Below are 22,748 nucleotides of genomic sequence, written 5' to 3' on the forward strand. Positions count from 1 at the left end.
CATGGCATCATCTTATTCAACTTTCTTACCACAGCTCTGTCCTCTGTCTGTCTGCTCATGAAGAGAACACAGCACCATCCATTTTAGTCTAATGATCATCAACTGGGGTGAGTACTAGAATCACATAGAAGAACTGTCAAAATATGCCTTTTTGAGCCCCACTCTGATCCCCTCAGATGCATTAAGTCACAACCATCAAAGACGTAACATCAGTGTAGGAGTGTTTTTAAAAAGCTTCCCAGGTGCTTCTGACACATACTTGGATGAGAACAAGGGACAGGGCCAACGTTTTCAACCAGCCATGTAAATAATAATAATAATAATAATAATAATAATAATAATAATCCATGCAACTACTTCTGCTTATCCACAGAATCTGAGCACAAAGCAAAAAAGTATTCATTCCATTCCTGGGTTATTCTTCCTAGATTCCTGGTTGCTTTTTGTTGTTGCAGCTCCCTATAAAGGAAACAATTATATCCCCGTTTCCACCTTCACCACCGCATTTTAAGCAGCACTGCGTTGCTCGCATTCTCTTTCTAGAGTAATATGCTCAGCTGTGGTGGGAAACTGAGGGAAACTGGCCTAAATTTTGTCACAGGCAGCTAGAAAATATTAAAAAGTAGATTGTGATACCTGCACAATTTTCATGTTATTCCAACTGCGAGGGTGAGCTCTTCAAAAGTGTAGTGATACAGTAGCCTGTCTTTCATTGGACTCCTCAGAAAAGCACATCTGCGAACCATCAGAAGAAAAGAATAACTACTTCATCTCTTTACCTCCTTTACCAGCATGATCTCCCACCTTTGGTAACAGGTACTAAACACTGGCTCTAACTTAAACAAGGAGGGATGTTTTCTAGGAAGAATCCAGAGTGGTTCTGATACAGGAGTTAAGAAGAAATTACTTAGGCAGATAGTGAGGGTACTGGAGTCTTTGGTAAGGTTTTGCTTTTAATGAAAAGCAGCCCCAAATCATTTTCTTTTCTAACAAAAAGCAGCCTTTTTTGGTAAAATTGAGCTGAAGACATAGATGCCAGCAGTTGTGCCAATCGTGTTCAAAACGGTGGCTCCATCTTCTCTTCTTTTTGCCAGCCACATATACAGTAAGGAGCTGCCAAGATGGTGCTGGTCAAACGGAAAGCCCATTTGCGTAACAAGGTTAAGGCAGGGTAACCAGCCTTCCCTGCCCACTATATAAATGTCACACCTGATCAAACCAATCTGTGGACCCTACAGACATCTGACACCGCCTCTCAAGCCTGCCTATAAATCCAGCAAACTCTGCCATGGTTTGGCCTTTTCCCTTCGGAAGCACCTCCCTCTCACTAGAGAGAGAACTGTTCTTTCTCTTTCTTCCACCTATTAAACCTTAGCTCCTAAAATCCTCATGTGTGTCTATGTCCACAATTTTCTTGGTGTGAGACAATGAACTGCAGGTATTTACCCCAGACAACGAAGCTTCAGTTTCAAGATGGAAAGTGTTGTGAACAATTGCATCTCAGAAGAGGCAAGAACCAGGGCACCTCTGGGAATCTCTGCAGGCATTATGGTATTTCCTTAAAGCATATGACTGCCCTAAGGACTGCCATCTAAATGTTTCTGTCTGACTACCTTCAGTTCTGAGGTTTCCTCTGTCAAGGTTCTCATTCCCGAGGTAAGAAGTCAGACGGCCTTCTGTAGATCCAGTATCTTTCTGAAGTGGAAGGACAGTGTCTGGTGAGCAGGTGTCATGAAGGGCCAGCAGCATGTGCACATTGGGAGGGGTGCTGTGTGAGTCAGGCTGCACAGACAAGAATAACATCCACTGTTTTGGCATCTTTCCTTACCACCACATGATGTTTCTCTGCTCTGAGGAGATCATACACCTTGATTTCTCCAAGTATGTGGGAGATTCATTCCAGTCCCAGCAATGCCATTAGCTCCCTTTTTCAGGCCAACTCATATGTATTAGAGAATATATTTATTTTTCCCGCAAGAATATGAGATGCAGGAGGGCTGTACATTGATTCTGCATATTTTTATCCCAAGCCTAGGAGGACAGTTCACTCAGGAGACAACTGGAGAGCAGCACCTTCAATTCACTTTTCTTGGAATCCAGGTTGTATCCTGATAAGAAGCATGTGAAAAAAAAATGAGTGTGTGCATGTTGATTGGGGTTGAAGGAGAGATGTTCAACATTAACATAGAATTAACGAATTAATGATGACATAGTATAGTCATATTGGGATACTGAGATGTGCTGCACTTTGGAATAAGAGAGGCATAGGTTCCTATCCTGTTTATTTAGCAGACTATTTATCTTGCCAATGCATCTATTTCTTCCTCTATGGAATGGAGAAACAGTCCTATGAATCTCTATGAGGACTAAATTGGAGAACATGTTACGCTGGGTGTGGTTGAATGGCTCCCAGCAGCCAACCCCACCTGTTTCCATGTTCCTTTTTTGTACATGGGAGCTGGGGAGATAAACGCTACATTTAGTAGACTCCTTGGCAGCAAGAGCTCTGGGTGTGAGTTGTGTTCTGCCAACCAGAGGGAGAAGTTGGACGTGAGCTAGAGGCCATGTTCCTTCGACACTTGACTGTTCCTGCTGGCTAGCAACGTGGTAGGAACAGGAGGTTTTTCTACAACAGAGTTTGCATGCGTATTTCAGATTTTTCAGTGTTTCAAGATTTGTGACATTACTGCAGCGATGACCTCAGAGCGGGGCACTCTTAATGAGTCAGTTCCACATTATTTTGGCAGTCAACCCACAATATCCACTCAAAAACTGACTTCTCTGACCCTTCCGCTGATTGTCAGGATCTCACTTGCAGTATTAACCCACTTCTGTTTTCAGTCTCTAGACCGGTTTCTGTTTCCTGTTCTGAGCACTGACTAATATAGATATACAAAGTGCTTAACAGAGCACCTTTTTCTGACACTAAAAACTGCTTGATAAATATAGCTATTATTATTATTATTATCTAGTATTTGACCTTAATCAAGTTGCTTAACCACACTTATAGATAAGCCTGAATTTTCATATCTATAACAGAGGGACCTTCTTGAGGAGCTGCTGTACAGATAAAATCACATAATGTATGAAAAGAGCTTAGCACAGCGAGTAGGTGCCCAATAAATTTTGTGTATAGTTACATATTCCTTTTATTCATTTTCGTTGTTAACATATAAATTATTTTATTCGTCGTTTAGCTTAATCCACACATAGTATAACACTATAACAGCATCAAACTGTTGTATGCCAATGTGTATGTTATTGACACGTAGTAAATTTCTAAATTTAGAAACGTGTTATACAAGGAGCCAGGTTAAACTTAAATAATGAGAGTTTCTGCAAAACTAATCAACTGACTCTTACCTCTGGTAATTTTTCCTTAGACTCTTTGTTCTACCATCACTAGAGGGCAGACAAATACAGTGAATAATCAGTACCAGCTAAAGCAGTAAATTCTTGATGAGCTTTCTGAATATGGGTAGACACTATATTTTTCAAACATGAAAATAGAAGAACAAAGATACTATGTAAAAACACAAATATCAGTTAAAAGTTTATATGCTTATTTTAACTTTATACTTACATAAAATTAGTAAGCACAATTTTCTAGCTCATACTTATGTAAATTTTAAAGTAAAATCATTCAGCAACACATACATGAATTTTTAAAATTAACAAGAGAATTAAATAATATATTCATTAGAACAGAGAGAGAAGGTAGCATAGTAAGAGGATCACGAATCTGGGAATACAAAGACCCAAACTCCATGGGTCACTTTATCTAGTAGATGTTGTAGGCACAGTGCTTTGGGCCTACGAACTTTCAAGATACTCGAAAAATGTTTGGAACTTGTAAAATAATTGACTCCAAACTTTGAAATGAAGATGGTTTTTATTTACACACACACATACACACATATATGCACACAACCTAACAAGCAATATTCCCAAACAGTAAGAACCTGTTGGGATTTTGATTGAATGGCAATAAATGATTTTTATAGAACTGCCTTTACAATATTGGGTCTTACAATCTATGAATATAGTACAGCCCGCTGTTTCTTTGTTTATTTGAGTCTTATTTTAATTCTTTTAAATGATATTTTATACTTTTCTATACAGAGTTCTTGAACATAGAGTTAGGTGTGTAAATATTTTTATACTATTTTAAATAATACCCTAATTTTAATTTCTGACTCTGTTACTGTTATATATAAATACAATTTCTGTATGTGGCTAAAGTTATCTAACTTGCTAAATTCTTTTATTAATTGATATTATGTGTAGAATCTCTTGAATTTTCTGTATATATGATCCTCTTTTCTGCAAATAATATCAATTTTATTTCTTACTTTGCTATATTTTTATTTTTATTTCTTTTTCCTACTGCATTGCTACGTATCCTCCAGTATATGAAGAAATAAATTAATGAAAGCAGCCTCCTAGCCTTGTTATTGAAATAGAGAACTTTTTATTTATCATTATATGTAATATTTGTTAAAGGTTTATCAATTTTATTAATATTTTAAATTTAGCAACTTTGATATGCCTTTGTTTATGTGTTTGTTCTACTCCTTTTTTTCTCCTGTCTTGTTTTTGTTTCTATTATAGCCTTTGGATTGAATATGCTCTTTTTTTCCTACATTCAGCACCATGAAATGGAGGCTTAGTTGACTGAGTTTTAGACTTTCCTTTAAAATATAGACATATAGGATTTTCAATTGAAATATCTCTTTGAACACATCTTTAATACAGTCCCAGAAATTCTAAATGTTGTACTTTTATTATGTATTTCATGATATTCCTAATTTTCATTGTGATTTATTTTCTCATAATTTTTATATAAACACATTTTTTAATTTTCAAGTATACAGGCTGTTTCCAGTTTGGTTTTCTCTTTTGTGGTCTGGTTTACTTTATTTTTACTGTGTCCAGAGAACACACTGTTATTTTAAATGCACCAAAATTTATAGATGGTTTATGTGTGATAGAGGGATATGAATTTTGTAGTTTCAAAGTTTGTATTACCAGTAGGGGAAGCTGCTTTGAAATCTTCCCTTATCACTGTGTATTTAACTATTTCTCAATCTAGTTCTGTTCACTTTTATACATATATAAATTGTCCATTCCAAATTAGAATGTATATTGCCACTTGCTAAATTAAACTTCTTGTAATTATGAAGTAGCCTACTTAATCTCTAGTGATATGTATTTCCTTAAAGTCTATTTTGTCTGACATTAATGTGTTTATATAGCATATCTTGATAAATATAACTTTGTTTTGTAGAAGTTGTTGGTGGAGTAGGACAGATCAGTTATATAACTGGTATACATAAGTATAAAAACTGAGTTGAAAATAATAAATTATAATTATTCAACCTGAAGTCCCAGCATCTTCATTCTGAAATTAAATTATTTAGTAATTTTTCAATATGATATAGACTAAAATCATCCTTCTATGTCCTTAGACTTTGCCTTTTCAAGTCTTCCATATCTGTTCTCTTCCTTGGTGTGTAATGTTCCACCTCAAATCACGTTTGATGCATTTGCTACTGATATGGACAGGAGACAGGGAAATACTGAGTAGAAGAGGGTAGTTCCCCAGGAAGGCTTCACCCTCAAGCCTGGAGACCCACAGCCCTAAGTGGGAACAGGCATTTCTGTCTTTGTACCCGAAAAGCTGCCTTTTGGCCCGCCATGCCCCTATCCTGTACCCATATAAATTCCGAACCCCAGGCTTCAGAAACAGACGAGCACACGAGGAGACAAGGATATAAAAAGACACACAGTGGAACAACACAGCAGAGAAAGCAAAGAGAAGGAATTTCTGAACACTGAGAGGAGTTTGGCTGGGGCCGGTCAAAGAAGAGCTCAGCTGCTGGATGGCCAACCTCAGGGAAAGGTCATTTTTCCACTCCATCCCCCTTCCAGCTCCCCATCCATCCTGCTGAGAGTCACCTCCACCACTCAAACCCCACATTCACGGCTTGTGAATGCTCAGGTCTCCTGGGATGCTGGGCAAAAACTTAGGATACAGAAAGCTGTCACATTGGCCCTCTGCCTTTCTGTAAAGACAGAGGGACCACTGAGCTGGTAACACTTAAGCCATTGGCAGACAGCAAGGCAAAAAGAGCCGGAGGCACCCACCCACGGGACTGGATCCCAAAGTACTCACCCCGGCTCCTACACATGCCCATGTGCATGCTCCCCATCTTGTCAGGGGTTTAAGCAGTGAGCAGTGGTAGCAATGGAACAAGCGAGACACACCCCTGTTGCACGTACGGTGAGGGGGATCAGGGAACTCTCCCATTTCACTACCACTCTAGCTTTGAGACTCTCCATGGCAGGGCTACATCTGGTCTAGCCCTTCCTCTGCAGTCAACAGAATATACTTGACTCCTCAGTCTGCTTCTGAAAACTTATGAGGTCTACGAAGTTTCTTCTCACAACTGTAAGTATTATTTATCTTTCTCTGTGTTCTAATTTAGGAATGGTCAGGGTTCCAAATATATATAGATCTATGTAGGTCTATATATAGAGAGATCTATATGTATTTATAGATATAGATATAGATATAGATTTTTCTTTTTTTGAGACGGAGTCTCGCTCTGTCACCCAGGCTGGAGTTCAGTGGCATAATCTCGGCTCACGGCAAACTCCACCTCCCAGATTCAAGCAATTCTCCTGCCTCAGCCTCCTGAGTAGCTGGGACTACAGGCGCCTGCCACCACAATATTTTTAAGAAATAATTCCACTATGTCTGCTTTCTGATCAATTCTCTTTGGTTAACAGGTTTGCACTGAAAGTTAAACAGTGATTTGAATTTACATTAGTGCCAATTTTGCTTCAATTTTATGGCTGCATTATTTGTACCCTATTGAATGGAAAGATGAATTTTCTATTAATGTTAATTTCCCCCTGTCCCCATGAAAGTAAAACTAGATTAAATAAACTCTAATAATTCTCATAGAAAATAGTAGACTTGTTATTTGGAGTGTAGTGTTTCCCCAGCCAAGCTCTTAAGATTGTGCAACATTTTACTTGGTTTTATTCCATGGTTTAGCCTGGCACTGACCCAACTAGTGCTCTTGAAAACACATGCTCAAGATCGCCTTAGGGAAGAATATGAGTGGGTGAGTGAGTCGGTGCATGTCCACTAACTCCTCTAGAATAAACAAATATCTGTCTGGCCAGGTATTAATCAACTTAGTAGGTAGAAAGCTTATTTAAAAAAAGAATTCCTTCTAGATGCCAGCAGAAAGTAGGTTACCAAAGAATTTATTTGGCCAAAACTTTTCTTATAGAAGTATTAAAGGTTAAAACACTTACTACATTCTAAATTGAATGAATTGTCTACTGCTAGAAGTTTCTGGAAACCATATTCCTTGGGAACAACTCAAATGTTTGACCTCAATGCAATTTATCAAAGTGTCTTTCTCCAAATCTCACTGTTACCAGAAAATTATACCATATTACTCATTCCCAAGGCAGATGAAAACTATCATCCCATTATTGCCTTATATTTCCTAGAGTGAACTGGCCAGCTGTATATCAGTAATTGCACAAATTCCTTGAGGGCAGGAACTATGTCTGGTGGAGTTATAGACATATCATACATGTGTAATGAATAGTTACTGAATTTTACTTCATGACAAATTCTACCACAATTTCATGAGAACTTAAAAAATAAGTTTGCAAGAAAATATTTTATACTGTTGGTAAATATTGAGAACATTTTAGAAGACTACTGTGTTACACAACACTGTTACCTAAGAGGAAGATAAATTGGCATGTAGTTATGCAAACTCAGTAATCATTTTTAGGGTAAATAATGATATCACACCATATTAACACATTTATTAATGATGATCATAAAGCAATACTTCCACAAAAATAATCACCACAAACTCAGAGTGAAGTGACTATAAGGTGATTTACTAACAGATGTTCGATAAGGATCAAATAAATACAAGAAATTGTAAAATTTAACATTGTGAGCATCCAAATGTTAGAATAAACTTCATTTTCCTTTCACATTTTATTTTGAAAGTTTTGAAATCAACAGAAAAGATGCAAAAATAATATAACATCCATAGACTCCTTGTCTGGATTTCTCAATGCTAACCTGTTGCTATATTTGATTTTCTTATGGTGTGTATGTGTTTATCTGTGTGTGTTGAACCATTTAACAATTACTTGCAGTTATTTATTACTTATTATTTAACAATTATTTGCAGTTCATCCCTAAATACCAAAGTGTATATCTCCTAAGGAAAAATGATATTTTCCTATATAACAATAATACAATGATCTCATTGAGGAAACAACATACAATGTAATATAGAGTTCATTTTCAAATTTTCCCAATTATGCCAACAATGTCGTTTGTATCTTTTGCTTCTTTTCTTTTCTTTTCTTTCTTTTTTTGAGACAGAGTCTCATTCTGTTGCCCAGGCTGGAATGCAATGGTGCAACCTCGGCTCTCTGCAACTTCCACCTCCTGGGTTCAAGTGATTTTCCTGCCTCAGCCTCTCGAGTGGCTGGTTTTACAGGCACACACCACCACGCCTGGCTAATATTTCTATTTTTAGTAGAGACGGACTTTTGCCATGTTGCCCAGGCTGGTCTCGAACTCCTGATCTCAAGTGATACGCCCACATCGGCCTCCCAAAGTGCTGAGATTGTAGGCATGAACCACTGTGCGCAGCCTCTTTTTATTTTATTTTATTTTTTAAGTTTTCCTAAGAGTCAATCACTAAATACACACTGCAATTAGTTGCCTCTTTAGTCTCCTTTATCCTGAGACAGTTTCCCAGCCTCTTTTGTTTTTCATAACATTGGCATATTTGAAGGCCCAGACCAGTTGTTTTCCAGAATAACAAGTTGGATATTTTAGATGATCAGATAAAGTTTATGTATTCTGAACAAGAGTGCTGTACAGATAAAAGTGTGCCTCTCCTGGCATATCCCAGCAGGGGCAACTGATATCAGTTTCTCACCTCCTACTTCCCTTCTATGTCCCCATAGGCAAACTATGGTATTACCCATCTCCTGAACCCATCAGGGGCTTTATTTCCCCTGGCCTCTGATGACACAGCCTTCCCTTTAGAAAAATCTCTTTCTACTTTTTCTCTAACTTTTCAACGCTTCCATTTGTTCACTGCTCAATTCAAATATCTCCCCTTACCATAAAATATTCTATACTATGAATAGTATTCTATGAATACTATTCAAATTGTTATTCTGGAAAACTGATCTGGGCCTTCAAACATGCCAATGTCATATGTTTTGTCATCCTGCTAGCCTCATGCCTGCTGGCCTATTCATAGCATAGATATTTTATGGTAAGGGGTGATATTTGAATTGATACTATACTCTCTCAAGCTGTATCATAGCTCCCTCTTCAAACGTCTTTTAGTTTTTTAAATACACTATTATGGACTGAGTTAGGTCCCCTCAAAATTCACATGTTGAAGTTATAAAACTCAGAATATGACTGCGTTTAGAAATAGAGTCTTTAAAGCGATTATTAAATTAAAAATAAATAAGCAAAGTGGGCCCTAATATGACTAATGTCTAATCAGAAGAGAAAATTAGGGCATAAACATATATAGAGGGAGGACCATGTGAATACACAAGGTGAAGACAAGGAGAGAGGAATCTTGAGAAATCAGCCTTGCTAACACCTTCATCTGAGGCTTCTAGCCTCCAGAATCGTGAGAAAATAAATTTCTATTGTGTAAGCCACCCAGTCTGTGGTATACTTTGTTACGGCAGCCCTAGCAAGCAAACACACACACTCAGAGCTTTAACCTAATGCATGACTTGGTAGTTACACTTGTATTGATACTAATGTTATAATTACCATATGCCATGTGATCCTGCTGGCCTGCCATCCCACTGAGAGCAGCAACTATGGACCTAGAATTCCCCACATCTGGGTTTCATTTCCCACAGAGCTCATCAGGATCTTGTGCACTCAGGAAACAATAATTTGATGGTCCTTGATGGATGACTAAATTTCAATTACCTTAGGAAAAAAATCAATGCTATAATTAATTGCTCCATTGTTTATAAGAATTCATCCATGACACATGTTTTCAATTTACCCCTTACCCTCTGAGTGTCATATAACTCTCCAGAGATTGTCTCTACCTCTCTATGAAACTACTTCTTACAATTTTTAATTCTTAAGGAAATTTTTAGAATTTAAGAAAGAAAGAAAAAAATCGTTTACTAAGTGCCTACTCTTTCTTCAAAACAGTTTTCTCTATTTTCTAAAAATATGTCAAATTGACTTAAAATAATCATAATAAAAATGACAAAAATTAAGCCGATAAAGAATATCTTGTTATTTCAAGTAATTGTAGTATTTATTTGTATTACTTTGTACATAAATTTCCAGAGAAATCAAGGCTTTATAGCTGCACTCTGTTTGCACTGATACTTACCTCTGCTTTTAGTGTAGGAGACATTTTCCAATGGTAAACGCCGCTTTGTATCTTCAGGCTCACTAATCCCCAGCATCAGTGTACCTCATCACAGATGAGAAAATGCAGAAGGTTCCTGTCTGGGGACTTGCTGTCATGGTTTCTTGTTGCTAGCAACACACAGAAGCATGGCCAGCTGCTGCTGCTGCTGCTGCTGCTGCTCCTGTTAGTCTGCTAACTAAATATGGGTGAATTTTTCTATGAGTCAGTATTTCTATACTGTCAATAACAATGTGTGTGTGTTTTTAAATTAAGGCCTGATTGTTAAGTCACAAAGGATTGACTGAATCCAATTCTAACATAAATAATCCTCAAAATTTGGCTTATGGTGTGCCATAGATGTCCAGCTAAACTGAATATAATACTCAGGCATGAATTATGTTAAGAAAATTACCGCTGATCGAAGCTATCATTTGTAGATTAACTCACACTTAACAAAAAGTTATGTTCCTTTGATATCCTTTCAGGCTTAGTCCAGATTTGGTGGGAGTAGGTAGAGGGATGTTCTGTGGTCTTGTAAAATGGGGAAGCATTAAGAAATACAAAATTAAACATATTCCAATAATATATAAATTTTTAGAGACTAACCAATGTCAATTTGTATCATGAGTCTCCTAAAAGGGAATAGAGAATTTTCTAACTCTAACACTCATTTGGAGTAACTTATCGCAACTACAGAAAATATGGTTTAAGACACATAGGAGTTCCATATGTAATTTGAGAGGCAGTATCATATGATGTAGAGTTGGAGGCAGAAGACCTGAATTCTTCTCTTACCTCTGTCAAGAATTAGCTGTGTGAACTTGGCAAGGCCTGGGGAAAGGCATTTTTATCCCATGTCTCATTTTTAAATTTGTAAAATCGGCCGGGCGCAGTGGCTCACGCCTGTAATTCCAGCACTTTGGGAGGCCGAGGTGGGTGGATCACGAGATCAAGAGATCGAGACCATCCTGGCTAACACGGTGAAACCCCGTCTCTACTAAAAATACAAAATATTAGCCGGGCATGGTAGCCAGTGCCTGTTAATCCCAGCCACTGGGAGGCTGAGGCAGGAGAATGGCATGAACCCAGGAGGTAGAGCTTGCAGTGAGCCCAGATCGCACCACTGCCTGGGCAACAGGGCGAGACTCTGTCTCAAAAATAAATAAATAAATAAATAAAAATAAATAAATTTGTAAAATGGAGATAAACTTATAAGGCCATTGTGGAAATTAAATTAATAAAAGTGAAATTTATTAATAGTGAAATTACTGTGTAAAACGAAAATCACTATATGAATATGAGTTGATATTCCATTTATAAGATGCCACTTACATTTCCTTCAGGATTTATACTACTTGCTGTCTCTAATTAGAAGTTGTCCTACACTCTGGCTCCAAAATACTGCAAAATGAAACAATCTTCTATCTGATATAGTTGTCTAATTAATTACAAGTCCAGGTCAAGCAGAATAAGAAAATGTTTGAAAGTCTTTCAACATTTCAACTACAATATAAATTTTGTAGTCTTTATTTTGAAACCATAGAATGATAAAATAAAAATTATTAGGATAGTTACTTATGGCAAAAGACACAGGGACAGGAAATGGATGTCTCTGAATATATGTGTGTGTATATACATATATACATACACACGTATACATATATGTGTACATATGTACATGTACACACACACTTTGGAACCATGAAAATGCTTTATGCTCTATGTAATCAAAAACCGTGATTATTTCAAAAATAAAAGCTAAGCAGTTGTTTAAAAATTTTTGAAGCACAGGGATCTAATTGCATATCAAATTGTTGACAAAACCACACACAGAAAAATTATTTCGAGTGACTTTAAAATGCAAGGTTTTTTTTTTTACTATCTGTCACTAGTGAGATATATCCCAAGGATAAAAATCTCCACAAAGAAATCACAAGCTTTACTCAGTAGCATTATTATTAATGAAAATAGTATTTGTATTGTTATTTTGAAATTACTATATGTATATGGCATAAGATAAATAAGTATGTACATGTAATTAGGAACCAAGAGCTTCAATATAAGAAAATTTGGGGAGAAAAGGTATAAAATCAAAATAATAGAGGTATAGAATTACCAAGGTAGAACACCATAAATTAAGACATGTAATTATATATTTAAATATAAATATCAACATAAACACATGATTTTCCCTTTTTTCTAAAATATACATACCTTGAACTTATTTTTAAAATACATAACTTGAATTTATTTTTTTAGATACATATCACATAAATATCTCTTCACTGAAAAGCTACAGAAGCAGTGACAAACCAGTAGTAACGACCACCTGTGGGGCCCAGATTCTGGTCTCTAAACTTTAATTCTGTCCTAAGAGAACTGATGTTTCCAGGACTGGCTGGACAATATGTTGAATAAGTCTGGAACATCTTGTTGTGCTGAAAAGCAAGAAAGCAATCAAGGATTACAGGGAACATGTCAAAGAGACAGAGAAACCAATTAGAGCAGCTCCCACTGGCGAAAGTGTGGAACAGTTTGAGCAACAATAAAAATGACTGGAAAGGTCATATATATCCATAAGTTAGTAATTATACAAAAACAAAACACACACACACATACACACTCATTGGTCACCTTTGGTAATTACTAGAAAATTTCTAAATATTGATATTAAAAAGAGAAAGCATTATGGATTGTTTGTTCTGTCTTCCCTGTGTGTAGCATATTTCATGCTGTTTTTCCAAGGTAATTCTTCAGTATAAAATCCCATTGTCTCAACTGAAGATGACTCAGAAGTCTACCAGAGCACCAAACTCTCTGTGGGATCAGCTGAAGCCATTGCTGAAATTGTATCACAGGTCAGTTCCTCCCTCTGCCCACTCCTGTTTCCAAGAGTACTCCCTAGTCAGTTTCCTGGATGCTAACCTCCATTACAGTTTGCTTCCCAAGAAATCTAACCTGTTGCAGGCAGTTATTGTCACGTGTGGTTCAAGAAAGCAAAACCTAAGATAGGGTTTTAGAGTTGAATTAACCTGTTCCAGAGCTGGCAATGAGGACCCCACCGCTGATGGCAGGTGGAGCACAAATAGCCTCTGGTACAAGATAGCAATGCAAATGGTATTTTCACTAGGTTGGTGCACTGCTGAAGAGAAATGCATTAGCTAGTGCAGTGTGTCAGAAACTGTAAACATGGAGGAGTAGTAACTACAAGGAGACTTGAGTGAGCTCAAGTAACACTCTGGGAAGAAATAACTAAGAGTGATTAATTTACAAATAAAAGTTAAATGTAAAAAGTCATAGGTCACCTTGGTGAGAGAGAGAGACTGGAGGAAGGGGAGTCATGTCTTTTCTCCTACAGTGGGAAAGCAGACTGTACAGAAAAAGCTGATGATGAGGTCTATAAAAGTAGCAAAACCCCAAAAGAGGCTAAACTTCCAACCAAGGCAGATCTGCAACACCAACATCAGGTTTCTGTCTGGGAAAAAGTATGATCTTGACACATGAGGTAGGGAGAGGTGGGGAGAGCTAGATTGGTGTACCTGAATATCTTGAACTCTCTTCCAAAAAATATTGATCCCAAAAGCAAGGCTTACTAAATGCCCTCCACTTATCTCAGTTTCAATGTCTGCCTTTCAGGAAAATCAATCTGAAATAGTAACCAAATACCTAATGAAAGTCTTCTCCATGGAAGAATTCTTTTTTTTTTTTTTTTTCTTTTTGAGGCGGAGTCTCGCTCTGTCGCCCAGGCTGGAGTGCAGTGGCGCGATCTCGGCTCACTGCAAGCTCCGCCTCCCGGGTTCCCGCCATTCTCCTGCCTCAGCCTCCCGAGTAGCTGGGACTACAGGCGCCGCCACCACGCCCGGCTAATTTTTTTTTTTTTTTGTATTTTTAGTGGAGACGGGGTTTCATTGTGTTAGCCAGGATGGTCTCGATCTCCTGACCTCGTGATCCGCCCGTCTCGGCCTCCCAAAGTGCTGGGATTACAGGCTTGAGCCACCGCGCCCCGCCTCCATGGAAGAATTCTAGCTAATAAATATAAAAAGATTATAGAGTTAGCAAATCACCATTGGCAAACTGTAATGAAATTATCTAGCCTCTCATCACTATATAACAAGCAACACATTAACCTACTGATCAACCTTAATTAACATCACTAAAAGTGAAACACAATAATATGCCCTCTACATGCCCCTGATGTGATGAAAGATGCTATGTATACCACCACTTATAAAGTGTTTTTTCCAAAGTTGAACCTGAATCTAATCAAGTCTATAAATTGTCAACTTAGAGGAAAAATGGGAGATAGAGATACAACCACCATACCTAGAGTTAGAAAAATAGTAAATTAGTATCTTCAACAAATATATGGCATTATTTTTAAAAGGCATTGAGAGACATATTAACTAAATACAATATGTGGTCTGTGTTTGGATCTTGATTCAAAAAGCTGTAAAAAAGACATGTTTTTAGAGAAATGAAGAAAATAGAACATTGAGCCGGTTATCAGATGATGTGACATTATTTGTAAAATGTTGTTATTTGTGATGAAATACTGCTAAGCTAAGCCTTTTCTATAATTATCTATTAAAGATGTATATTGAAATATTTATAGGTGAAATTATGCAATATCTGTTATGTGGTTTATAATAATCTAGAGAAAACTCATACATAAGATAGGGTATAGATAAATAAGAATGGGAAAATGCTGATAATTGTGGAGCTGGGTGATGGGTAGACAGGAATTCATTATATTGTCAAGTTTAGTACATGTTTAAAATGTTCCAAAGTCAGTTTCTAATAATCATTTACATCTTTCATGTTACTCTACATGTAATACCAAATCAAACTGAGTTAAGAATTTATAGGTAATGAAGTTTAAGAAATGTTAGGAATTTTAGGAAAATCTCTTCAGGGCATTAGCCTATGCAAAGAATTTATGACAAAGATCGCAAAAACAAATGCAAGAAAAACAAAAATAGATACATGGGACTTAACTAAACTAAAAAGCTTCTGGATAGCAATAGAAATAACCAATAAAATAAATAGACTACCTATAGAATGGTGGAAAATATTTGCAAATTATGCCCCTGGCAAAGGACTAATATCCAGAATTTACAAAGAACTCAAATAACTGAAGAAAAAAGCAAACCATCCCATTAAAAGCTGGGCAAAGGACATGAACAGACACTTCTCAAAAGAAGAAATACAAATGGCCAACAAACTCATGAAAAACACTAATCACCAGAGAAATGCAAATTAAAAACACATTAAAATATCATCTTACACCAGTCAGAATGGCTTTTATTAAAACATCAAAAACAAAAGATGGTGCAGATATGGAGAAAAGAGAATGCTTATATACTGTTGGTGGGAATATAAATTAATTAAACCTCTACAGAAAATAGTACGGAGGCCAGGCTTGGTGGCTTATGCCTATAATCCCAGCACTTTGGGGAGCCAAGATGAGTGGATCACTTGTAATCAGGAGTTCGAGACCAGCCTGGCCAATGTGGTGAAACCCCATCTCTACTGAATATTAAAAAAATAGCCAGGCATGGTGGTACACGCCTGTAATCGCAGTTACTAGGGAGGCTGAAGCAGGAGAATCGCTGGAACCTGGAGGCCAGAGGTTGCAGCAGGCCAAGATCTCACAAGGTTTCAAACTCCTGGTCTCAAGTGATCCTCCCATCTTGGCCTCCCAAAGTTTTGGGATTACAGGCATCAACCACCACACCCAGTCTTGTAGTTTAAATATACATATATAAAAAGTGAAAGCTTAAAGGAAAAAATATATATGTGCTAAGCAAAAGGTAAGCACATGAAATTCAGTGTGGCTCTATTAATATCAGATAAGAAATGCAATCAAGGAAGGAGATAGATATTAAAAGAGACATTTGGTAATACTAAAAGGGACCATGCATCATGAAGACTTAACAATCATAAATGTATATGGATCTAATGATAGAATTCAAAATACGTGAAACAAAAACCATGGAAATAGAGGCACTAATAGACCAACAACTACAGTTGGGATTATAAATCTTTTTGCACATAAAAGAACAAGTAGAGTTTTAAAAATAAGTATGAACATAGTCTAAACCATACTCTCAACCAACTTGATTTAACTGACATTTATAAAACACTTTCTTTTCAATTGCAAATGGAACTTTCATCAAGAGAGACCATGTGAAACGCTGTAAAATAAATTTCAATAAACCCTAAAAACATAAAGGACTTATAGAATCTTTTATGAGCACAATGGAATTAAACTGTAAATCAATAACAGTAAGGCTAGAAAAGCCTCCAAATATTTAAGAGTGAAACAACAATCCTATAACAGAGATTATAAATAAATCATGTGGAAATTAGAAAATATTTTAGACCTGATAATAAAAAATATAATATGTTGAAATTTATGGGATTCAGCTAAACACGTACTTAGGAGAAATGTTTAGCTTTAAATGGATACCAGAATTTTTTACAGATTTAAAATGAATTATTCAACCTTTCATCTAAATAAGCTAGGAAAAAGACCCTATTAAAACCAAAGTAGAAGAAAGGAAATAATAAAAATTAAATCAGACCAATTAAATAGAAAACTAACAATAATTAAATAGAGTCAAAAAGTGGTTCTTTGAAAACGTTGATAAAATTGATTGACCCATGAAAAAGACAGAAAATACAAGTTGTCAATAGCAGTAAAAAAAAAGAGGAAATATATATTGGCAGTAAACAGTATTATTTCTGTGTACAGATCTTTTATATTTTGTGTTAGATTTATTGGTAGCTATTTGATTTTTTCCATGCTATTATAGACAGTAGTATGATTTATAATAAAATGTAATAAAATACTCTTTATAATAAAATAAAAAATCAAATATCTATTAATAAATCTAACAAGAATATAAAAGATCTCTACACTGAAAATAATACCTTGCTGAGAAAAAATAAAGACCTAAATAAATAGATATTTTCTATATGTAACATAGAAAATTTCTTATTGTTAATACATATTTTCTGCTCTAACCTATTCAACACAATCCCAATCAAAATCTCTGTATACTTTTTAAAAGAAATTTTGAAGGTGATTATAAAATTTATATGAAGTACAAAGGATCTAGACTAGTCTGATTGATCTTAAAACGCAAGAATAAAGTTGGAGACTTTTATTACTCAATTTCAAGACTTAATAAAAAGGTACTGTGATCACGACAGTTTAATACTGGCTTAAGAACAAAGGTTAATATTGGCATAAGAACAAATAGTTCCAAATACAAAGGTACTGTGATCATGACAGTTTAATATGGGCATAAGAACAAATAGTCCTCCAGCTACGGGACAAATATTTGAAAAATATTAAACTTTGATTTCTATCACAATCACATTCAATACAAATGTTTGTTTATTAAGATGAATCATAGACCTAATCATAAGGGCTGGAATGATTAAGCTTTTATGAAAAATGAAAAAAAAATATTTTTGTAACCTTAAGTTTGTGAGTTAAAATGTATCTCCAAAAAGGACATGTTCAAGTACTAACCCCAAATATTTATAAATATTACCTTAGACGGAAATAGAGTCTTTTCAGATATAATTAGTTAAGTTAAAATGAGGTCATACTAGAGTACGGCAGGCCCTAATCCAATGTGACTGGGATCCTTATAAGATGGAGAGAACAGACACAGACACACACAGGAGAGAATGTCACATGAAGACAGAGGCAGAAATTACAGTGGAATGACAGTGATTCCCAATAACCAGCGATGTTACGAGAAGGCCGTGAAATGGATTCTCCCTCAGAACTTCCAAAATAAACTAACCCTGACAACTCCTGGATTTCAGACCTGTAGCCTGCAGAACTATGAGAGAATAGTTTTGTTTTGGTAAGCCAGCCAGTTTATAGTGCTTTGTTACAGCACGTCTATAAAACTAATATACTTGGGCAAAAATTTCTTAAACAGGATATGAAAAGCACCAAAGGAAAAAATATATATTTGATAAATATGCACTTCATAAGAAGTTTTTGTTCATCAAAAGATACCATGTAGAAAATAAATAGGCAAGGCATAAACAGCAACACATATGACTAGCAAAAGATGTGTATCCAGAATACACAAAGAAGAACTCCCCTAAATCTAAAATTTTTTAAATCAGCAAATACTTGACCAGATATTGTATATTAAGATGAATCACAGACCTAATCATAAGAGCCGAAACTATCAAGCTTTTGCAAAAAAAAAAATGGAAAAATGCATTTGTACAAAAATGCATCTTCTTCATAAAGGAGATATTAGTAAAAATGAGTATATGAAAAGTTGTCCACCATCATTATTCATCAGGTAAATGCAAATTAAAACCACAGTGATCTATATTTCAGCCCCACTGTGATGGGTGAAATCAAATATTGGTGAGGATGGAGAGCACCTGCCCTTCTCATATATTGCTGCTGGAACTGTAAAATAGTAGAACTGCTTTAGATAATTATTTCGTAGTGGATTATAAAAGCAAACACCTCTATGAGACAGCAATTTCTTTCTAAGAAAAAACATTTATTCAGAAAGAAAATGTGCATATTCATAGAAGCTTAATTCATTGTGGCCAAAAACTGGAAACAATCTGTATCAGTTTTCTAGGACAGACATAACAGATCCCAGACAGACTGAGATCCATAAACAGAAATTTGTTTCCTCACAATTTTGAAAACTACAAGTCCCAGATCAAGATGTGAACAGAGCTGGTTTCTTCCGAAGCCCTTTCTCCTTGAATTGCAGATGGCTATCTTTTCCCTGTATGTTTACATGGTATTCCCCTGGTGTGTGCATGCAACGGTCAGTATTACATTAGGGCCTACCCTAATGACTTTATTTTAATGACATTATCTCTTTAAAGACCTTATCTCCAAATACTGTCCCATTCTAAGGTACTGGAAGTTAGGACTTAAACATAAGAATTTTCTGGGGACATTATTTAGCCCATAACACAACCCAAGCGACCACTAATTTTGGAATGGGCAAACAGTCATCGTGATGGTTAAATTTTATGTGACAAGTTGACTAGACTACTGTGCCCAGGTGTTTAGTCAGACACCAGGCTAGATGTTGCCATGAAAGTATTTTATAGATATGGTTAACATATATAATTAGTTGACTTTGAGTAAAGGAGGCAACCTTCTCTAATGTGTATCACCTTCAGCCAATCGTTAAATAGCTTAGAAGCAAAGGTTGAGATGTCCTGGAGAAAAAGGAATTCTGTCTCAAGACTGTAACATAGAAATCCTGCCTGAGTTTCCAGCTTAGTAGTCTGCCCTGCATATTGCAGACTGAAGACGGGAACATCAACTGTTACTTGAGTTTCCAATCTGCTGACCTACCCTATGGATTTATATTTTCCAAGCCCCCACAACTGACCGAGCCAGTTTCTTAAATTAAATCTTATTAGCTCTATTTCTCTGGAGAATTCTACATGTTGTAGTCATGCATAGAAAACTACTGTGATAAAAAGGACCAAAATATTCATACATACATGCAACATGGATAATGGTCAGAAATGCTATACTGCGTGAAAAGAAAAGCCAGACAAAAAAGGATGCATACTCCATCATCCCATTTATATGAAATCCGAGAAGAGGCAAAACTCATCTATGGTGATAGAAATAAGAAAATTGCTGTCTGGGGTAGATGAATGAGGATAGATATTGACTGAAAACAGACAGAAGGGCACATCCTGGAGTGATGGAATTGTGCTATATCTTGTTTTCAGTGGTGTTTTCATGGGTATGTACCTTTGTCAAAATTCAAAGACCTAAATAGTCAGGAACTGTGGATTTCATTCTGTGTAAATTGTATCTTTAAAAAACAATATAAAAAATTACATATTACCTTAAATTTCAATTATGTATATATAGAATTATTTCAAATAGATTTCAAATATAAATTTTTCAAATGTTAAATTTTTTATTCATTGTGGATGTAGCTGCAATGAATAAAACATATGTAGATGTTTAGGAGTGACTCTAAGCTTCTAACCATTGTCTGTATTCCTTTTCCTGGCCATCTTTCAGAGACTTGTTTAACCATTAGGGGGACCCCTCAGGTCACGCAGACAGTGTGCGACTACTCTTACTAGACACCCACCTTCAGGTTGGTGATCAGTTCATCCCAATCAGGTTCAATGTAAGTCAGTCAATATTTACAACAAGCAGGAATCTTTAACTGGAGTGAAAGTTATAATTAACGTCTTCATTTTTTTGATACAGCTTACAGTTAAAATGTAACACATTGATTATCTTCATATGTACCATGTGTTGTTAACTACTTAGCTCACTTAAATATCCATTTCCCAGCTGTACTACAAATTCCTCACAGGTTAAGATCATGTTTTAATATTTTTCTGTGTCTCCCAAAAAACTTAAGACAGCCTGGAGATATATATATATATGGCAATTGGACTGATGAATAAATTAGGTGTGTTGTTTTGGCTTTGCCTAGGAAAAACTAGTTAACTCACTTCAGGCTCCCTTTCCCTACCACCCCCACAGTCCCCCCAACCCTCCACTGAGTTATCCTATTCTATACCATTGAATAAAACCATTGAGTAAATCCATACGTTTTATTTCAGCTCTCTGGAAGCATTTGATTCATTGTGAAATTTTTTCTCAAAATTACTATAAAATACAATTTTAAAACGGAATATATGGAGCAAGAGGAAGATGGAGATGGTGGAGGAGGAGGAAGAAGAAAATGAAGAAAGCAAAGGAGGAGAAGGAAGAGATGATGAGGATGAAGAAGAAATGTAGAAATTGCAAGTATACAAAATCAGGAATCTTTTAAAAGACTGGTTTTATCCTCTAAATTCTTAGCCATAAATGCTTATCTCTCTGAATGACTTAAAAATCAATATAAAGTTTGATTCTATGGTTTATTGATTCTGTATTTCAATTATCCCTAATTAAAATGTCTGCTTTGATTTGAATTTCTAAACAAGGGGAAAAAATTACAGGAATTTCTTTTAAATGTACTATTTCATCCTCAATCCAGTGGATGCCATTCCACTATATTTAGTGAATTCCAGTAATATAAATATATCTGATATTCTTGCATATAGATACATATATATTCTTATGCATGAAATTGAGTGGTACTTATTTTCCAAGGATTTAGTAGGAGAGGAATATATAAGTGAGTGTCTCTTTCTCCCTAGGATCACAACTAAAATAAAAAGTATATTAAAGATATTATGACTCTCTATGATTGGTTCAACACATATTTATTGAGCCGTTACTATGCACCTAATACTCTCTTAGTACATGAATGTTACCTATCCATAAATGAGTGAATAATACTTGTAAAGAAGTATGGCATAGAAGACTAAAACAGAGAACAATGTGAGATGGAAAATAATCAGGTGCCTTAAATATAATATGGACAATAAGGGCTATTGAAAGTCTAAAGGATAGAATAATTGAAGAGTGTTCTGATCCTTCTCTTTATCATCTACACAACACAACTAATAACCTCCTATGAATGTTTTAAATATCAAATGAAATAATAATATATATATAAGAAGAGTTAAGTACCCAATGTATACATAAGAAATTGGCAGGGCGCGGTGGCTCACGCCTCTAATCCCAGCGCTTTGGGAGGCCAAGGCGGGTGGATCATGAGGTCAGGAGATTGAGACCATCCTCGCTAACACGGTGAAACCCCATCTCTACTAAAAATACAAACAATTAGCGAGGCGTGGCGGCCGGCGCCTGCAGTCCCACCTACTGGGAGGCTGAGGCAGGAGAATGGCGTGAACCCGGGAGGCGGAGCTTGCAGTGAGCGGAGATCGCGCCACTGCGCTCCAGCCTGGGCGACAGAGCGAGACTCGTCAAAAAAAAAAAAAAAAAAAAGAATTAAAACGGACCAGGTGAAACAGGCTGACAGAAGAAAAAAAAAAAAAAAAACCCTCTAAATTCACATACAAAGAGACACTGCAACCGTGATGAGTACCCACAACATTTCTAGTCCTGTGCTTAACAATGTTAACAGAAAAACTTCAGCCGAATTAAATTTAAAGGAGTTTAATTGAACAATGAACGATTCGTGAATCAGGCAGCTCCCGGATTCACGGCAGATTCAGAAGGACTCCAGGTATGCCTCGTGGTCAGAACAAATTTATAGACCAAAAAAAAAAAAGTGACGTACAGAAATCAGAGGTGAGGTACAGAACAGCTGGTGTGATTACAGGTTGGCATTTACCTTATTTGAACACAGCTTGAACACTCAGCAGTGA

The sequence above is a fragment of the Macaca fascicularis genome, chromosome 1 (assembly GCF_037993035.2).
Source record: "Macaca fascicularis isolate 582-1 chromosome 1, T2T-MFA8v1.1".
Lineage (NCBI taxonomy): Eukaryota > Metazoa > Chordata > Mammalia > Primates > Cercopithecidae > Macaca > Macaca fascicularis.